General features: G+C 30.5%; 1 non-coding gene across 1 annotated transcript; it reads left to right on the forward strand.

Moving 5' to 3' along the window:
* Positions 1 to 12,469: 12,469 nt before the first annotated feature.
* LOC123716667 lies at positions 12,470 to 12,608 on the forward strand. The gene has a single exon (XR_006754591.1). It is a non-coding gene; the product is annotated as a U4 spliceosomal RNA (small nuclear RNA).
* Positions 12,609 to 19,527: the final 6,919 nt, after the last annotated feature.

Genomic DNA, 19,527 nt, shown 5'->3' on the forward strand with positions numbered 1-19,527 from the left:
ACCTTGTTGCTTTAAGTAAACGATTTTATTCACGAAACAATATTAAAAATTAGTGTGTCCAACCATTTGAGTTACTCGACATATTGAATATAATTTTAATAATGTAGTTGTTCTTGCCTGAGATCGTAGGTTCGGACCCCAGCTGAGCACCTTATACACTTTCTTTGTATGCGCACATTTAACATTCGCTCAAACGGTGAAGGAGAAAACGACGGCTTGCCTTTGACACAAACAGTCGACAGCGTATCACAAGAGGCTGATTGGCCTACTTGCTTATGAGATTGATAAACGATCATTAAACAGATACAGAAATCTGAGGCCTGACCTAATAAAAAGGTTGTACAGCAACTGATTTATATTAAACTCAATTTAAAAAACACGTAATTTTGCTTTCATATTAATGTTTCCACAAAACTGTAAACAAAATTTTGGAGTTTCTAAGAAATAATTTATAAACATTTTTCGTTATGCATCAGTCATACTCATAACCCATATGTGGCTAGCTCAATATATTATTTATCAATTGTATACATTATTGGATCCGAGCTGACCCCAACATTTTAGGGTCATTTTATGACCGACATCTAGTTTATCACGATTTATGGGTTACATTACGGGTTTCCGTGGTACTGCAATACATCCTACATATTCGTCATTTTTCTAATAGAACATACTACAATACTATGATATATTTGTGTATATTACTATATTGTTGACAATTGACAGCGACTTCGCTCGGCATGCTTTTAATTTTAAAAACATTGGTAAATCATATTATCGTTTTAGCGATAAAATTGACAAGAAGAATCCTTAAGAAAAACATGTTTTGAACGGATTAAAGCTATGTATTATTATTAAAAATTTATAATTATTTACGAAATTCTAAATTAATCCGTTCAAAAAGTGTTTTTCTTAATGTGTAAAAGCTATTTCAACAAAAGACAAGAAGAATCCTTTCATAATGGAACACCTAAAAAAATACTTATTGATATTTGAACATACTGTTCCATGCAACATTTTACCTAGAGTGCTAATCTATTCTTTTTTATCATAGCGTTAACACACTTTGACAGACAGAGACACAGAGAGACATAGATAGTGCAATATGACTCATTTAGGTTTCAATAATAATATTTAAAGTGACCTGGATTAGACCCCTTTAAGACATGATGACATTAAGGCTTTTAATTCCTTATAAACGAAATAAAAACTTCATATCACCAATCTGATAGACCAAATTCGATATTCTTTTGCTCTGTTATGACAAATTATCGCATTATAATCAATGCGCACGACTATTCTATGATGTGTTATAATCTATTTCAAGTTACTTACTGTATACCAATGAATTGCCTTGTTGTATCCGCAAATGGCCTCATAAAACAATGAGGAGGTCACTATGGAGGTCCAGAAAACCCAAAACTGTCATTTATCCTAATCCAATCACCTATATTATGGACAATTGGTTTTTGTTATACCGACCAAGACATGCTCGGTGGCGGTTGCATTTGTTTTTCTCGACACTTTAAAATATTTGTTTATAATATTTTTTTACTATGTGGCTATCAATAACCGCATATTTTATATGTAATATTTATTAGCAAAAATTCATTGATTTGATTTTCTAGAAATACAACAAAGAAGATAACTCATTCATGTTAAGATTTAAATGTTACCTTTTTAGTGTTACAGCCCCAAATAATAATACATATATTTTTTAGTTTAGTGAACATCACTAACAGCCATCCACTATTTGAATGAACCTATATAACAATTTTAATTTTGTCATTTTAAATTGTTTGTTATATAATATATTAAAAAAAAATTATTATAGAAATAAATAAATTTATTATCTAACAAAATAAGCTACCGTTACACATTATTCCTTCTTTTTCTCCTTTATTACTACTACTTCTTCCTTATAAGACTATTATGCGGTAACAATATACATTAAAATCCCATACAAAACAATACATACACATATATCAACTTATCAACTCAACATAAAGATTGCAATATTTACAAAAAGACTATTTCTTACAGTATAACTGACATGTATGAGATCTTTAGTCAGTTCACTGAACGGACAGTTAAAAAAAGTCACTTAATATATGCTGTACATTAATTATTTCCATACATTTAGTTAGTTTTTTGCTATTATGGGGCAGACATTTATACTACTCTAATTAGTAATAATTTCAAGTCTCATACAAACTCAAATAATATTTGCTATTAATCTTCTTTTAGCCAAATAGCCTTGTGGTGCGTTAATTTGACGAAAAAAAACAATCGCGAAAATCTCTAACTTAGGCCACACAATTGACCGATTGTCTTAACCCAAAGTACCTAAAAATGCATCAGATAGCCAAAAACCGGACGGTTATGTCTCATAAAATGCTTTTCGGTAGTTCCGATAAGCGTTTGTTCAGGAGAGATCGACTTAAATGGAATCCTGGCAATAAAATTGCACTTGACTACGAGTGAATAACATTCTTTTCTTTCCATATTGTGTGGTCTTGGGGGATGTTTTTATTGTATTTCTATTGCATATGTAATTATTTTTAAATTCTTCAAATTATTGAAGTATATTTATCGAGTCAACAAATTAATAAAAGTAAAATAAGTTTTGTATCTGCCTACAGACCCGAGTTTCTATTTTTGTTTATAGAACAGAATTCATTAGTCATCTGATGTAAAGCGATACGCCCATGCACACTCTCAATGCTCGTGGGCTCGCGAGTGCGATGCTGGCCTATTAAGAATACACATTAACGTTTTAACCCAACAGTTTTCAAAATATTAAATTTTGAACGAAGGAATTTTTCGTTATATTTATTTAAAAAATGACCTAAAAGAGATAAGGTCACATTTAATTTATATACAGCTTACAATTAGGTTTATAATCAGAGGGTAAAGTATCTGTAAATCTTTATAAAGTAAACATTAAAATCGGACTGGAATAAAATTGTATTTAAAAATGCACCTTGATGATTTTTTTATTAAGGTAGCATAGGAGTGTATTCTGTATTTTATTTTACTATTTATCTTTGCGAATTCGTGAAATAAACTACACCTGATCTTCTCAATAGAATAAGACATTGGTACAATAAGACGTTTCTATTCATTATTTGGGTGTAGGGTGTGCTCATAAAGCCGGCCTGGGGTCAGCCGATCGGCGAATTATGTAAAGTGTCCGGTCATTACGGACATCGACCGACAGGTCTATCTACGCTATTTACTGCAACTGAGACGTTTTGATACTTTTAATCTCGATACTTAAAATGCTACTCAGTATTTTTAAACAAAATACTTTTTGTTACAAAAAGGATAAGAATTATCGTTACATTTTAATTAATTTGTAGTTATCTAAAATTGTATCTATTTAAATGTTTGTTTAAAAAACCCAAAAAAATGGGACTTTGCGAAAGTTCTTCGAACAGAGGTAATGAGTGCAACCGTAAGAGGCCTAAAATGAGATTACAAGATGGCGCTAATCTTCGCGGGACACCGCGGAACTTCAAGTCTAGGTAGTCTAGTAGCTAGCTAGAGAATTCTGAAATACAGTTACTACAGTTAGTCTTTTTTTATGTAAAAATACATTTCTCGGAATAATTGATATAATTAAAATATTTTCTTTAGACCTAAATTATCTCACTGGTTGAATGTTTTTACAGTGAAGCCTAATGACGACAGAAAAAGTGGCATTAAACAAGCAAGTATCAAAACAGATTAATCCTCAAAAACAGTAGTTCGCGGCACGTGTGGGTTACGGCGGCCAGTCTTGAGGGTAGTTTTATTAAGAATTACAATTATTTATTTAAGCAGAGCAATGCGAATATATCTGTATGTAAATACGCGTTATTTGTTAGGGCGTGTGTATTTATCCATTTCTGTGGTCAGAAGGGCAGCCAATTTGACAGTTGACATAATGGACGAACATATGACATACGACATAATATGACCTACTATAAAATACAAGCACAGAACAATTTAAATAATTCGGTTTTATTTTTTATTTTATATATTCTTTACATATTTCCGACAATATGAAAAACCTACTAACTATTCCAGCCGTGATTATATTTCTTGGTTTATATTGCGACTTATATAAATAAAACTAACAATATTAAAATTGGGTTCTTGAGATCATCTTAGGTAAACAAACTTGTTAGCTAACGATATTATGCAAATCATTATTCATACTGTTTTTCAAAAGGGTGTACTGTGCCCTAATCTTACACTTTGATATTTAGCAAAGTTATGAATTCTCTTCAAATTACCAATATTCTCATTTTGAACTCTATTTGCCGCTATTTAGGTCTAAAATAACTCAACATCAGCCAAAGTTTGCAAGTAGAATTGTTATTAAAAATGATATTCGCTCATAGATGGCGCCAGCGGCCATGCAAATTTAGTAATTTCCATTGATAAAAAATTGGGGATTCGGGAAAATCTGATTGGGAAAACATCTGTAAGTTATTCCAAGTTATTATAATGTAATAAGATTAAGGTGTTCGCTTATTATTTCACAATCTGTTTTTGATATGGGGTGGGTGTGTTTTTGTAAATTACGCGAGAAAATGAAATTTTCCGTATCGGTAAGTATGTTGGGGCTTCACTTTAGTAAGTAATTTAATGTATATCGCAAAAATCGATTATTGAAATTTAAACAAAACCTTGAACTACATTAATTGCATAAATTGATGTTTCTAATGAATTGGAATAAATTTAAATAAAATTGGGGTCAGCAAGAGAAACCTAATAATAAATTACCAGTAAATATATAAGTAGATTAAAAGTAACTAAAAAAAATGTCTAAAAAGGAAGTCATGAAATATTAAATGGAAAAGCTTCTATTGCAGAAGATCATTTCAAAATATCTATGATTAAAATGTCTATATCAAAAATTATGTGTACCTAATTGATATTAACATAAATGCATTTAGATTTCCCGTAAACATTTAGATTACCCGTAAACTGAGTACTATGAGGTTATATGCCAACTCACAAAATCCAGGTTCAGTCTGACACCGTACTTAATATAATAATAAATACGAAAGAATTTTATGGTAATAGTTTTCATCTTACAATACTTCATTTATTTAAAATTTATTTTATAATATAATATGCATAAAATATTAAAACAGTAATCAAACTGTAATTATTCGTAATAAGCAATAACTTTTCATATTTGGAGACCATTTACCTGATAAGAATATTAAGCTGAATTTTCGAAGTTTTAAACTAGCTTACTGCCATCTAGTGTCGTAAAGTACAACTAAAGGACTGAACTCGGCAGGTTTGACTACTTACCGCAAGATGGCGCTAGCTATGTTCTTAACAAGTTTAAAATATTTGTATAAAATGTGATTACTACGAAACAAGTATACTTATATGTTGAGGTTTATGTTTAATTTGAGATATAATGTGTAAATAGTTATTACAATAGTATAATTGTTTTAATGGATTTTTAAATTGTTTCAGATATTTTGCGCAAGAAAACTGGTAAATAGCTTCTTACTTGTATTAATAGATATTATTTAATTTTGTGCTGTTAATTATGAAATATGCCTCTTAATAACAATACCAAATATATTTCAATTCAATTAGTATTTTTATGTTTATTGTAAAAGTACATAAGAGCATTTTTTTATAAAGGATTTATATAAGACCCACGAGCAGCGAAATTTTTTGTCCGATTACTTAACGATTGATTTAAGGAAACATAAGGTAGTGAAAATCCTTTTTAACTGCCAAATGAATATATGATAAACTTATTGAAATCAAAATGTTGTCTAGTAAATTTACAAAAAGCGTAACCATTAATTAACATCTCTGAGTGTTGGTGGTACACAATGCCCACTTATTACCAAAGTGTACTTACAAAGTATATCCTAACAATAAAATTATGCGAAAAAGACGATAAACCCTTTTAAGATCTTTAAAATCTTAACCCCCTAGTTATGGGTACTTTTAATTCTCTCAATAGACCTAATTAAATGGACGAGTTGCCAGTTAACGAACCATGAAACAAATACTTCTTACCTTAAGCGTTATTGTAAGGAACTCCCTCTAATGAATAGAATATTTTATTAGACAATTATGTTTTTCGCATTTTCTTTCCGATACTCATCTTATTATACATACATTCTTTAGTAACATAGCATAGAGTTATTTAATTATGCTATTTATGATTCTATAAACTATTTGTCACGTACTTATTAAAGTCTCTTTGTCTGTTTTCTTTTAGGGTATTTATTGTAAAATAGTTTATTAGCCTTCAATGCCGTGTGAGTTCCAAAAGAAGTTGAAGAGTTATTCTTTGGTCTTATACAAAAAAAATATTTCAATCAGTTCGACGCCCTGGTGGACAGAATAACTGTGTCCAGTTTCTGTTTTCGCCACACTGTGGTGGACTTGTTTTTTTTTTAAATTAAATATTCCGATAGAGATTACATAAACCTTTGTGGTATGGTTCATCTATATTATCTCTATGAGATTAATGGGTTAATATTCTTAAGCCATGCCTTCTTATCAAAGAGAAAGATATTCAAAATAATATAAATCATGCTCGATCGCAATTTATTTGGCTCGTATCGCCCCCGTGAATCGTACTATATCGACAGGGTTAATAACATAGAATGAAACAGATTGTTCAAGGGGCCAAATCGACCGACTACCAGAAATTAATCATCAATAATTCTGAAGGCCTTTCAGAATTATCATACTATTTTTACAGAGATTTTTAATGGTTATTCGGTCACAAACTTTGCCTATATCGTAAAAATACCAAAAGGAAATTTAATTGAAAAATAATGGTAAAAACTCACACACTTTAAATAGTACCTACTCATTCCATTTATAATATGTTAAATTAAAAGTCATAACCCCTAAAAAGGTTCTAAAATTTTCTTTAACATCGTAAAAATATAACATTCACAACTCGTAAAAAAATTCACTAACGTGGTGGTAACAACAGCAGCTGCAGAGTAGAGAAGTGGAAGAGTTTCTTTAAAAAAAGGATTTTTTGTTAGATAGACAATTTCTTTAAGAATGCGAATATGACGGAATTAACCCGGCTATAATAGTAGGACATGGCTATTGGTATATATATGTATAATAAAGTCGACAAGAACAAAAACAAAGCATCAAATGTTCAAGCAATATATTTTACATATATATTACTTTATGAGGATAGACAAACTTCGATGTGAAGCGTCTTCAGGAATCCATCTTGCTAGTTCGAGACGTAATCTATATGGTAATGCGAACACCTTGACGCATACCTGAGTACTATAATAATTCTGAAATTATTATTAATTTGGTAAGGCATTACATATTTAAGAACTATATATATACCATAAAATACCAAATGTTATATAATAAAAAGGCATACCTAATTTGAGTTGTCTGCATAAAAACGTATATATATTTGGAAGTTGCTTCTCAATATTTGTGTGAGTAACTGTTGAGTTATCGGTCATTTATTTTATAAGTCAACAGATTCATTTTCGTCTTTTTATCACAGATTTATTTTATCCCTGTCATTATAATCCTTTTTTGAAAAACTACCTTAGTCAATTTCGTGTGAATACACAATTTAAAAAATAATAGGGATAGCTCTTACCGATAACTGAAACGAATTAGAAGATTTGGTTTCTTATTTGTCCTGTAGGAGGGAGAAAGCACATTAGTTTAAATTTAAAAATGACATACCGATAAGGTGGGGTCGTATAAGTCAAGGTGGATATCGAATTAAATAATGTAGGTTGGTATAAATTTGGCTTTAGTATGAACTTTACGATAATTTTGTCAAGTATTCATATACGTACGTTATTGAAGTGAATCTTCTTTATCGGTATTGGAAAAAAAATTACCGTCACATTTTTCGGCTACGCGTCACACATTCGAAGCCATTAATAACAAAAATATATAATAACGATAACAATGATAGTAATTACAAGTAATGAAATTCTGTAATAATCTTACTAGTAATGAGGTAAAATGAAATAATTATATTATTTGTATTCATGTCTATTATAATAAAAGCCTTATGTTAAACTTTATATAATTTAACTTTATTCAACCAATTTCTGTAAAATTGCATATAACAGATAATTTTTCGAAAAATAAAGTCATAAAGAAGTTTCACTTCTTACGGTGAACATTACTACACGCACACATTTTTATCTTTTTATTAGAGACCTTAGCGACTTCAACAGTAAACTAAACAAATCGAATAGAAATGTGGAGTATGTATAAATTTTAATTATTATTTTATATAACGGGGCAGACGGGCAGAAGGGAAATCTGATGTAAATCATTGGATGACATAACATTCACACTGCCTACTCGCACACTAGTGCGCTGCTAGCTTTAAAAGAAAACTGTTTAGTGTTAGAATTGTATATATGTACCTAAGTTTTAGTACCTACCCATTTTTATACGTATAATATGAAATCGTAAAAATCAAAACAGAAATTTTGTTCATGGATTGATATATTATATGAATTTAAAGGATTTGTTCAGATATATATAACACCACTTTCTTTTTTCATTATTTCAAAGCTAATCAATAAGACTGCACTTTCTAGAATACTAGTGAATAGCTTAAGCTAAGGTAAAGTTCATTGGAAGTCTTAGTGTTATATTTTGACACTATGTTCATGTATCCGGGATACCGATCTTGCACTTATATAAGTCACATATAAAGAAATATAGAAAGTGAATATTCACTACACTAGTTTCAGTAACCCATAAAGTTTAGTTCAACAAATATGGACTATTGATATGTTTATATTAATCAATATCAAAACAATTCTTCCTTATACAATCTATGTGTAGCTCATGTAATTGATAGACAATTACATTTCTTGGAAAAATCCACCAAACCATTGAGGCGCATTCACAATGACAGCAATAAATAAGGTCAGGCGCAGCCAGGTGCGTAATTCGTGAACACTCTAGGGAGAACACGCCCTTGCGCTAAGAAAAAGGATTGCCTCTTATTATTTTTATTAGCTATCTCTTGTTCTCAATTGCGAGTATTGTACAGGATGTTGCTTTAATATAGAACATGAATCATCTTCAAATAACATGTGTGTGTTTTCTATAACTTTCTTTCTAACTGACTGCTCTAGTGAAAGTTGTTTTCCATATAACTTAATTTGCGGGTATACTAGCATCCGTTACATTTCATTATAGAACAGGAGGTAGAAAGCTCATCTGATGTTAAATGTTACTGCTGACCATAGACACTCTCAGTACCAGATCGCTTGCTGGCCTTTTTTAAATTAGTACTTTCTTTTCTTCGTCAAAAACACATATTATACTTTACTTTACTTATTCGAGTAAGTACAAAATTATAATTTTTATTTATTATTATTGTCAAGGGCAAGACCCTCATATATGTATCCGTTTCGTAATATTTTTTTAAAATATGCCTGCCTATATTCTTGCCTGGACATGGCCGTCCTGATACGCACAGTGGACTCTTTATACTAGGGCATGTTGGTTTTCACACGATGTTTCCTTAACCCTACGAATTTCTGATCACGTGTGTTAAATTCGCTCATAGAAAGAAATGTTCATTGGTGCACAACCGGGGCTCGAAGCAGAATTTGTTCAGCCAACACTGTCCAATTTATGTTTGCTATTATTATAACAACCTGTATAACCACTCAAATACAAAAATATGTTAAGCACAGCACCTCTGTACAAAAATTGTAACCCGTGTAATGACAGTTTAAAGATCTCGATCCGAGCCATTTGCCAGAGGCATTGTTTAAATTCGAGACCAGTTTAAGTTGACCTATAAGTATTTTTAGGAATCTTAGTCGTTAATAGTGAGTAAACTTTTTAAATATGTATAGTATGGTATTAATATGATAAAATCAGTAATTGCATGCTATTGTATATTTAGCTTTTTTGTATTCAAGTATTATTTCAGTATTTTACTTACATTTGAGTAAAATACTGAATGCGTTTCTTGCGCTTTCATGATAAATTGGTAAAATGGAAATAATTCATAAAAACAAGAAGTAAGTTTTCTTTAAAAAAATTGTAGAATTTATTTAAAGAAGTAATTATGTTCTAGTATTGAAGTAGCAATAGTTATTGTCATAAATTAAATACCGAAGTCTCGTGTATAAATATGTAAATATCAGTCACTCCCACGAGACTACGATTTTTCTCGTAGCAGCTATTTCTCCTACATATAAAATTCTAAGATTCGTTAAATTTTAAAGATTCCTAGTATATTTGCTTTAGAGATTAAAACATCGTACGGAAAACGAAGTTCAATATATTCTGGTCGCGGTAATGTCGCGCCTTATTGTCTATTGCACTGGAATCATAGACACGAGTTTTTATTATCTGTGGGGGCGTTTTAAAGTAACTCGCTTAAGGGTCCTTACAAGGGGTGATGCTGTGTTTGCTATCTCCTAATATTTTATTAAAATTGACGATCTGGCTTACGATAAAAAAATATATATATTAAGCTTTTAAAAAACAGTTACTATAAAACAACAAATGCATTTATAAAAATATAATAATCTTATTTTAAAATATATTCATAAAAAAGATTAGCCAAATTTTTGCTGTTTTATTAATATACTTAAATGTTCTTTGGCGAATAAAGAAACGATCATTAAATTCAAATAAAAATATTAAGCTCCTGATATATAACCCACTAAACCATGGCGTCATAAATATATTAAAGTGTTGCCCAACTGCTAAGCAGGAAACGGTAGTCGATTCGAACCCTGACCAGAATTAATTATTTGATCAATGTCTGTGGTACATAACTACCAAAGATGGATGTGAATATAAATTAATTTCACATATTTTTATTATTTATTCGGACTAGAATGATACTATCAGTCACAGTACATTTTATGATTCACAATGGAATATTTCCGAATTACAAAGTATATAATTGTTTTCGTTCTCAATAAATATTTTAATTATTTATTTATGTCTTTCCATGCAAAACTTATGGCTACATAAATTATAGTAAAAAAATAAGTAATAAAAAATAGGCTATTATTTTAATTTAGAAATCAGATCAGCGGTGATTTTACAATAGACAGGTATCATACATAATAAATAAAATCTTACTAGCTAAATTTCCATACTTGTAATCTGGAGTTCACAAAAATACATAATTTATGTAAATTGTATTCGTTGAAAAAGTTCAAATTCTCTGTGGTATCGTCTTTAAGTGGTTGCCAAGTGCGAAGTGGCTCAAAGAAAAATCACACTCGATGCATTTTTTAGAGGCTTTTCTTTGCGGGACATTTTAATGTTTATTTATGTGAGGGGTTAATATTAATGGGGTTTTATAGGAGATACCCATTTTGATTTATTATAATCATGTTCTATATAATGGTTTACCTATACGAATTATTTTCTATTACATGATAATTTGGATTTAAATGGATAATAGTTGGAAGATTTGAACAGGATTTTTAGCAATCTAATTGATAGAAATTCAATATAACTGATTCAATCTTTTTATAACAACCAAAAAATGACCAAAATATGACAAGGATAAAAGGGAAAATATTCATAGTTTGGATTACACAAATCTCTGTCCATCAGGCGGCCTGACGTCCCATCGCAAAAATCTGACATGACAAATGACAGCTGCTCTTATCGCCCAGTGTTAGTTGACCTCCCCATGACCAAAGTATAAAAACATATCGAGATCAGTGTATATTATAGAGAGGTCTGCTCATTCTGGTCAGTTGTCTTAAAAGGGGTCCTTGACAAACGGTTGTTCTATCTTACACTTAATAAGAATTACTGAATCGCCAAAATGGCATGTCTAGGGAATGTCTCCAATAAAAAACAACAAAATTTGATACGTGTAACAAATTATTAACGAACTTAAATATTAAAAAAGAACTTATACCTACTAAAGGCAATTTAACATTTAAATATTCTTTCTGTGGTCGTAAAAAATAGTCCATATGTATTTAAAAACAGAAGTGTCATCGCCGAGATCCATTACGTACAGTTTTATGGCCATTTTCACGGGAACGTATGCGGTCACTGCGCACCTTATGCATACTTTATTACACTCGATAAAATAAATAGTCTGTTTAATAATCTGCGCATGCACCGTCACTGGCCAGAGCACTCAGTATGGCCGGTGAGTACTATTTCAGAAATGTGCTGTAACGGTTTCTGCGCGTGATCGAGGCGTCATTTGAATTTTGACATTCGGTGAAATTCGGCCACAGATTGACCAATTGAATATATTTAAAGATATAAATTGTCAAAAATAATCGGTTACGAGTTCAATCGACGTCTAAATTATTATCTTGAAAAATAAATTTGTAGAATGTATGTAAAAATAAATTTATTTATCAAGAGATGGCGCTAGTAGTACGTGGTACTTTATTAAATCGCGATATCAATGTGTTTTGGCGAGATATTAAGTACTCTGTAATTGTAAAATAAAATTAACTTTGCGCAGAGGCAATATCGTAACCAATGAGGTTTATCCGAGGTGCGATTATTGCTAGTTGAAAACTTTACCAATACCCCGCCGTGTGGACGTGAAATACCGTCCGCTATGGCAATTTTTGAACGGCCGTTAAGGCCATAAAATTTTATACTTAAAACTTACACAAGCTGACTTGTGCTGTTGCTGAAGCTGTTATACTTGTACTGTTAAATTCCCACTAGAAACACTAACACCACTACGCTGAATATGAGTGAATACTGATAAGATAATCTTTAACTGAAAATTCTGTACATCATTTTTAACGTATGTAACTGAGGTTTGAATTGCCTTTGTGAATGAGGTTCTAAAAATGATGGTAAGAGATTTTTGATGCAAGTGGGTTATCAGTCTTCCTACATACCCAGAATTCAAAACCATATTATATGTTAAAAATAATGTAAGAAAGTATATAGAAATATGAACTGTACTGAATACTACACATCTCTACGTGTTAGATTAACAGTTACCACATATTGTCGCATGAGGAGGTTACACAATTTTCATCTATTGAAATAAATATTTAGAACATTAGACCTACAATGGCCAACATGACACGGATTTTTTGTCAACACGACGTAACTCATGGTCGACTTTTGACATTTCATGTTCAGAAATATATGACATTGATATTATCTATGCAATTTGCGGATAAATTATGACTTAATCTGAACCTTTGTTGCGGTGAATAGGTGACCGTAGTTTTATAGCCATTGAAAAACTATTATAAATCACGAATTAAAGTATGTTCGTTGTTTATTACCAATTTGTTATTTTTTGCTTGACTATAAATTATGTCTCTAATATTTTGACAAAAGTGGCGTTAGGATTATTTACGAACATCTAAAACAGTTAAACTTTTTATAATGGTACACATGGCACTTATAAATCAAAATTACCGTTTTTTTAATTATCTATATAATTCAAACTGCAAGTTGTCTAGTTTTACACATATCAAGTTTTTTTTTAATTATTTTTATGGCCTGGTAACGAGACCTTTAGCTAACATATTAAGTTTAATACGACTCAATAGAAAAGCTGTTTTTAAAAGTTTGAATATTTTAAAATTACTTTTATACTTAGTTTTATAACATCTTAGTGATGATCTGGGTTAAAGTTATCTATCTCAATTATTTATCTGTAAGTATAGATTGCAAACGCTTTACTAGACTCCGGATAAAATCCATGATATTCATATGAGATACGGCATTTTTATATAAACATAAAGCTAATTATCTAAATTTTACTTCAACAGGTGCCATCGTTCCTTATAATTCTACTAAAAAGGTGAAATATAATATTTCCTGTTCTAAACAATATATTACAACCCTAATCGCAGACAAAATCAAAGTTTTATTGCAACAAAAGAAATAAATTACATAAAACAAACGCCAACGATTAAGCTATAAAATAGCTACTGTTTTTTGACACTACCTTTCCACGAACATATAAAACTCAGGAACGATTTGTTTATATCGCATTAACAAGAATACGGGCTTAATAAAGTAATAAAAAGGAGCCTGGGGCGGGTTATAATTTCGCTATTAATATTCAATTTCACCCCAAAACTTGGTGCTTCAAAGAAAAATCTAAGATCAGATCAGAGATCTCAGTTCGCGGATTCTCAGTAGCATTTGGGGTTTGTGTAAACTCAAAGTTTATGTTGTTCTTATAAGTTAAAGTTTGTTGTTATCTTGTTAAAGTTTTATCTGAATTCAGAACAACAAACTAATATAATTTTATATAATATTTTTAAAATATTAAAAAAATATTAGTTTACCTATGATTTGTGCGAAAGGGCTAAATACGCACAAATACCTGATGTTAATTGAGACTGGCCGTCAATGTATGTAATAGGTTGCAAATAAGTTGTCTGCTTAATTATACAACTACTTCACATTCCTACTTGTTCCATTAAAATAATACATAATAAAAACATTTTACATAACAGGTGTAATGTATCAAAGTCAAAATAATCCATATAGGTAAACAAGTACACGCTTATGAACGTCAGAAAAGAAGTAAATTTTATTCTAATTTTATATTTCCTACCAGTTCGCAAGTCAAGGGCGTAATTCACAGTCAAAAATCATTTATTCATTTAGTTAACACAATGTACACTTTAGAACTTCAATAAAAAAAGAAATATACATAAAATGCTTCTAATTTTACATTTACTGCCAGTTTTCAAAGAAGAACTTACCTTTGAAGATAAGTAACTGGCAAGAAACATTCCGCCCCTCTTTTTAATCGCTAAGTTTTGAAATTTGAGTTTTTGGTTATCAATAATAAAAATAAACAATGGATGGAAAGAGCGGGTCTTACTTCTAACTACATGTACAGAATAAATTTATGACAAAGAGTAACCAGTAGGTAGGGTGTGTTTATAAATGAAAATAATAATTATGCGGTTTAAAAATAGTTCTGTAAAAGATGCTCGACACATTATTAAATCAGTACTAGTAAAACTTGATTGTCAGTGAGGTCATTTAAGCCAGATCATAAAACTGACCTGATGGTATCAAGTGACCATGTGGGTTTATGAATGAGCGTGATATGGTTGTGATAGTTTTATTGCGTGGTGTAGGTGTTGAGATGTGTAGGATTTAATTGGAGTATGGATGTAATTGTTGTGATATGATGAAAATTTTAATAAGGATATTTGGCTAGTTATTTTTGGGATCAAGTATATACAATTATTTATATCTTAACATTCTAATCTATTTTAAAAGTAATATTGAAGCTATGCGCTGTATGGAGTCCTAAATGAAGTACCTTTACGTATTACCGTAGCATATGCCAAATAAGTATAACTTTTTTTCGTATGCACTTTGAACCTTGCCATCGAATCTTGTTCCTACTTGTTCTTCTCGTTTTTAGGCAAATCTGATGCTAGGTGATAGCCCTTGGATGGACATTATCAATGCCAGAGAGTTCGTAAGTACGTTACCCGGCCTTTTAAGAATTGGTACGCTCCTTGGAACGACCTGAAGGAAATCGAATGGTTCGGAAATACATCAGTTGTACAGTGGTGGTGCGCGGCAAAAACAGCCTTAAAAAACTGTTTCTCCCCTTGATTAGCCATTTCTCCTTAAAAATACTTTACACGACATAACGTCTAGCACTCCCCAGAAGCCCAGGTACCTGAGATTTTTGACGGCTGATTATCGAGATCATAATGCGAGCTCAGATTTACGACGTCGTAAACTCGGCCGCACAATGCTGTTGACAAACGGGCGCCTACGTACCATATATAGAAAGATTTTTGTAGATATTCCTTGGAAGTTCTACAGAAGCAGCGGAACGTTTTTTGTTAATAATCCTCGTTTTATTGAACGTTAATTAATGAGTCAACAGGTGACATTTAAGTGAATTGGATGAACCTTTATCTCATAAATCGTTTAAATTTGTTATCGATTTATTCGATATTCCTTATATTCGATGAATCTTTTCCCATCCTAAGGTAAGTAATCTCTAAGAATGAAAACAACATAAGGCAAGGTATGAGTTATGACCCAAATATTTCCTGAATTAGCACCATATTTTCAAAATCCATATCTTCGAAACTGTAAGTTACATTAATTTAAGTATTATTGGATTTTTTTATGACGCCTCTGCATTACCGTGGTTATTATCGTGAAGCGTGGCCATTGCCAGATACAGCAACTGTTTTGCAGTCGCAATATCGGTCCAATTTTATCCTAGATTTCTTTCTGAAGGAGGAGGCGGTCATAGAGCAACACGTGGCCCAGGTAGGCAACTTTCCGTTGCTTGATCTTTGGAAAAGTTTTGCATTAATTAAAATAATTCGATTTATTGCACGCTATTCGCACCTATTATTATCGAAGACACAGATTATAATTTGTAAAACTTTCTTCTTTTTTATTGGTCGTAGCCTTGTTGGTGCGGCTAATAATACTATATGTACCTGCTACATAGATGTCACAGACTACATTATAACTAATGCTAAGATCTACTATGTTCAAGAACTTGGAATGCTAATAAGTAATTTAAGTTAACTAGCTATTATTTTATATTAAAATAGTACACAAAACACAGTATCTTCCCCTTAATGGAAACTGTATGTAGTGTTATAGGACAATTTCTTATATAAAATATCATTATCTTATAATTACTTATTAGTGTTAAGTTATGCTAGATAGTAATGTAAAGTGACGTCTTTGTGCTGAGAAAATTTATAAAATAAAATATATTATGAAAATGGAACTTACTTATCCATTCAATTCTAACGTAAATAACTATCACTAAACAAAAGGTACACTTTTATATTAAGTTTAAATTCCATTGTGGAGTAATATGTTTGTCTCTTTATTACTTTAATAAATAGTTACACAGTAGCTCTTCGAACCAATGCTGATTCAATGATAAAGATTTTACGACTATTTTTTTGATATTTAAATTTTCTCAATTCTGTTCGATTTTAAATGTTTAAATAAATATACTGTTTGTTTATTATCGTTCATATTTCCTATAGGTGCATCCAGCACCTGTTTTAAAAAAAACTACGGTATGGAAATCAATCTATTTTATCACCGTTCCACAGGTTACAGAACACCGTGTAATGGTATCAATGGGAAGGTCACTAGATTTTAAGGCAATATGTAAGGGACGGTGCTATATATACTAATAAGTTTTGAGATATATACATTAAAACAATTTGACATTTGCATGCTTGATTCATAGTGCGTTTTTTTTACTTCATCCATCATAATTGTGTAAACCAAATATTGCTATATAATTGTAAGCTTAAAAGACAAACAAATGATTTACTTATTAAATATCTATGTAGAAAACAATATATGGCATCCCAATACTATTTTACCGAGCCGAGATAAGATCTTGTAATTTTTACACACTTTTGATTCGACCGCATTAAAAAAGGACGACTTTTCATTAAGAATATCTCGGAATACATAGGAATTACTATTTGTTTTTGAAACATTATTATCTAAAATATCGATGTTCAAATCTATATAACAGTTTTAAATCTATACGCGACAGATAATTAATTTGCCTCAATCAAAAGGAAATAATTATAGAACTACTCTTTTATTACAAACTATGCTAAATGAGTGATTTAATGTTTAAGGCCAAGGTGCGTTTATAGAGGTGGAGAGTATTTAGACCATAAGTTTTTAGATAAATTTACTGTATTATAATATTATATATAATAGTAATTTAACCTTTTATTACGACGGCATTATAAATAATATGACATTTGTATGTCTTTTTTATATGGCTGATTGTGCGTTTTTTTATAATTAATCAATCTAAATACACCACATTCTTAGAAAATAAAAGATTTGTTATTTACTATGATCGTAATGTATTATCAAAATATTGTACATACTCAAATTGGAATTCTCTATAAAAACGCAAGTCAGAACTTATTCAAGAAATAAGCAACAAATACACACTCAAAAATGCACACATGGTTAACGATTTGCACTGTTTATGTATGCATTACCATATAAGTTATGTTAGACTGGGTACCAAAAGTAACTTGTACTAAATACACATTGTATACCTATAATTTTAGTTACCACATAGTATATAATAAATAACTTTTAATTGGATTTTTATGATTACATAAAATCACACCCACACACATCACAGCACAATTTCACACACACATTGACAAGCTAATTATTAGCTTATTGTCTTTATAAGTACATAATGGTTATCGTATACACAAATTCGTTATGGTTTTTTTCTTTTTAAATTGTACATTATCAAAAAAGGAAGCTGTTTATTAATAATAAACAGTTGAATAAAACGCAGAAGAAAAAAGAAAAATGCTCAGAATTCCTGTACTCTGTCATCAAGTAACCCTCCACTGCTACAAATTAAAGGCGTGTTATAAATAGCTTTGCGACACTCGGGAACTGAGATGATTAATGCGAAATGAAATTAAAACAAGTGCGATAATGTTATTTTTATCTTTCATTTTATTTATGGTCTCAAACGGTTATTAACTTTCTAGCTCTTTCTGGCGCTTTCATTTCGACATTTACCTGCATTTAACTATAAATTATTTAAAAAGTTATTATTTTTTTTAAACACTAAACCATAACCCTAAAAATAATATGATGTTCAAAGTAGAGTTAGTTATAATGTCACGCGCAATCTTCAAATGAACCGCGATCTCTAACAAGCGATGTCTTCCAGGAACCCTAGTAAGGCAAGTGTGAGAAATTCATAACTAAATTAACAAAATTAAAATTACAGTAAAAAGTTAAACAATTCCCAAATGTAATCTAAAAAAAACTTGAAGTTTATCTTAAGGTTCCTGATATCAATTCAAAATGCAATCAAAGTGATAAGAAAATACATTAATTACAAAAGTCATGCTTGAGTAGGATAGGATATGGTTAAGAAGCGTTTAGGTAGTTTTTAGTTTAGCATATATATTTACAGAACATTTAACTGGACTGTTTCATATATACTTTTTCTATTATGTTCATAGAATTAGTAAAAATGTGTGCGTGTACTAGTGTACACACGTAAGAAGTGAAACTTCTTTATGACCTTATTTTTCGAAAAATAATCTACTAAAGCTACTATACAGAAACAGGCTTTTATTATCATAGACATGAATACAAATAATACAATTCTTTCATTTTACCGTATTACTACTGAGATTAAAACAGAATTTCATTAATTGTAATAGAATTATTACTATCATTGTTATCGTAATTATATATTTTTATTATTAATGGCTTGGAATATCTTCGAATCAATCGTGTTAGGGACAAGTAAAAGATGGCTCGTAACGTAAAAAAGTGACGCGTAACCGAAAAATGTGACGGTAATTTTTTTCAACGCCGATAAAGAAGTTTCACTTCAAAAACCTATTGTTAAAACTATACTTTGAACACAATATTTACGAGTATTCTTTTTCCATCTAATTTTATTTACTACGGTCCAAAGATCGATATTGCTAAATAGTAATAGTTTTTATTTAAAATAACAATATTCCGATCACGTGTTTATTCCAT

This window comes from Pieris brassicae, chromosome 1, assembly GCF_905147105.1.
Source record: "Pieris brassicae chromosome 1, ilPieBrab1.1, whole genome shotgun sequence".
Classification (NCBI taxonomy): domain Eukaryota; kingdom Metazoa; phylum Arthropoda; class Insecta; order Lepidoptera; family Pieridae; genus Pieris; species Pieris brassicae.